This window comes from Macaca thibetana, chromosome X (assembly GCF_024542745.1).
Source record: "Macaca thibetana thibetana isolate TM-01 chromosome X, ASM2454274v1, whole genome shotgun sequence".
Classification (NCBI taxonomy): Eukaryota; Metazoa; Chordata; class Mammalia; order Primates; family Cercopithecidae; genus Macaca; species Macaca thibetana.
Window position 1 is genome coordinate 68583189 of NC_065598.1, and position 2521 is coordinate 68585709.

General features: G+C 51.5%; 1 protein-coding gene across 2 annotated transcripts in view; it reads left to right on the top strand.

The window, feature by feature from the left end:
• The window catches only part of PIN4 (peptidylprolyl cis/trans isomerase, NIMA-interacting 4), a 363345-nt gene that overhangs the window by 284482 nt on the left and 76342 nt on the right, over positions 1-2521 (top strand). The window lies entirely within an intron of this gene.

Here is a 2521-nt window from a genome sequence, read left to right on the forward strand (position 1 = left end):
TACGGGCTCTGGATGTCAAACTGCTGAGGTTCACAGTCAAACTCGGCAAACGGGGCAAGGGACCTCAAGCCACTTGCCTGACTGGTTTCCTCACTTGCAGAATGAATGTGGGGAAGTTACAGCTGTTTCACAGGCAGCAAGATTTTCCTTGCCTTCCTCCATTGGTCAGCCCAGGGGAGAGTTTTTAGGACCCTCGCCATCCTTGTCACCCCTCTAATGCCCCCCTTCCCCTCCTTCCTTCCTTCCTTCCTTCCTTCCTTCCTTCCTTCCTTCCTTCCTTCCTCCCTTCCTTCCTTCCTTCCTTTTATTCTGATGTTTTCTTACTCCTGGCAAGCCAAAGGGCTTCTGTGAGGTGTGGCTTTGTCCCCTTCCACAGGGCAGCCAGGGCCCCAGGTGGGCCCTGCCCATCTCGAGGATTCCACACTGCTTTTGCAGCAGCCCAGGAAAGCATTGGCGCATCTGACAGCTAGATCAGTCTGTGATTCTGACCAATCTCCTGTCAATTCACATCCTCAGATTTTCATTTTCACAAGCTTCTTCTAAGCCACATCTTCCCCCACTCAGGCTTCTGCAGTTGCTTTCTGAACCTGACTGCAGGATCTCAGATGAGCCCCTGGTAAAGGTTATTTCAGTGCATCTTTCCAGGTTAGGGAGAGTTTTTCGGCCCCTCATTCCCTTTTAGAGGAGATCTTCTAGTCCTCCAAGCTTCGTACCACCTGCAGATGCCCTTAGTAGGCTGCCTCTAGGTCTCCATCCAGTGGCCCATTTATTCACTCACTTCTTCATTTACGTACCAAACTAGGATTGAGATCCTACTGTGTACCAAGTAGTGTGCTGGGCCCCAAGGACTCAACAGTGACTAGATAGATCAAGAAGCCATGGCCTGAGAGGGGATGAGACTCATGCCAGAGCCCATATAGAGTCAGCAGCAAGGCTGGACTGGAATCCAGGATTCTTTTCCCCATTCCCACAGTGCTTCCAGCTTTAGGGTTAGGGCAAGGCTGACTCTGTCTGACTTTTTTCCACCTTCTCTGGCCATATCACAATCTGGGCTCACCTATCACTACTTGTGATGTCATGAGAAGTCCCCTGGGTGCTGGAGACCTTGTCAGGCCCCCTGAAGAGTAATGGGTAGTCCCAGTGCTCACTGATGAAGCCCACGACCCCATAACCCTGTCCCTCCCTAGAAGGGGCAGTCAACCACATACTCAGAACTGCCACCTGGCTGGTTCCCCCAGAGCTTCCAGAGATAGTGCACCTGATGCATGCTTCGTTGCTTTGGCAAAGACCCAGAATCCAGACAGGCTGAGACTTTAAGTTTGTCAGGAGTCTCTGCTGGGAGACAGCAAGCACGGTGTATTTGAGTTAAGAGTGTATATGGGTTTGGGAGTCACGAAGACCTGGAGTCCCCCATATGATCTAATATCTCTGAGACTCAGGTCCCTCCGCTCTAAAATTAGAGACAGCGTCACCTGCCTCACTGAATTGTGGAGAGAAAATGAAATGATGTTGGTGAAAGTGCCTGGCACATGGTCAGAAACACTATGGTTTCCTCCCTCCCTCCCTTCCTGTTAAAGGGACAAAGCAAATGTGCCTCTGAAGTGGGGTTTGTTTCCCCCACTGGAATCCTGCAAGCTGGCGGCGGGGGCGGGGGTAGGACAGGGCAGAACTAGGAGACCAGCCTGGCCATGTTAGACTACAGGGCCAGCGGAGTGGGGGCAGAGAGGTGCTAAGTGTCCTCAGAGCTAATGGGCAGCTGCAGGGCTGTGACAGAGCCACTCGCTAGCTGTCAACCTTGGGCCAGTGACTTCTCTCTCAGCCTCAGCATCCTCATCTTTAAGATGAGGGTAAGGGTAGTTAGTTCTTTCCCCCAGGATCATTATCAGAATGAAATAAGGTAACAGATGTGAAGTGCCTGGCATAGCACTCAAAAGTAGCAGAGGCTTAATGAATGTTACCACCCACTTCCTCTGGGGAAAAAAAAAAAAAAAAAAAGTCCAACTCATGCTGGGAAACTTGGGCAAATCCCAGAATGGGATTCAGTTTCTTGTGACCCCACAGTCTGTGAGGAGCCATGAGATCTTGCTTGGAGGGCCTCTTACCTGGACTGCTCTGGGGACTTGTGATTCATCTTCACCAGCTAACTCACTGGTATCCCATAGCGCCACCTAGTGCCAAAAAGCGGAAGGGCCCTCCCCATCCCACCTGGTCTCTTTCTCTTCCTTCACTCAAAGTCCCATGCGTGGCTGTGCATGCCTGTAGGGCTGGGCCACCCATAGTCCCTGGGAGAACGAATGCTACTTTTCAAGATGCCCAGTGCTTCCACTTCCCTCCCAGCAATTTCTGCCATCCACAAATGCACAGAACTGTAGGCAGGTCCCTTGAGCCACACCGGCCCTTGGTTTCCTTGTCTAAGGATTTCAAGACTTCAGGGTAGGTTGACTCCGGCAGGGGACCTTGGAAGCACCCGATGCCTACTCTGTACCCATCTATGCTTGCTCAATAACAAAGAGACACAATC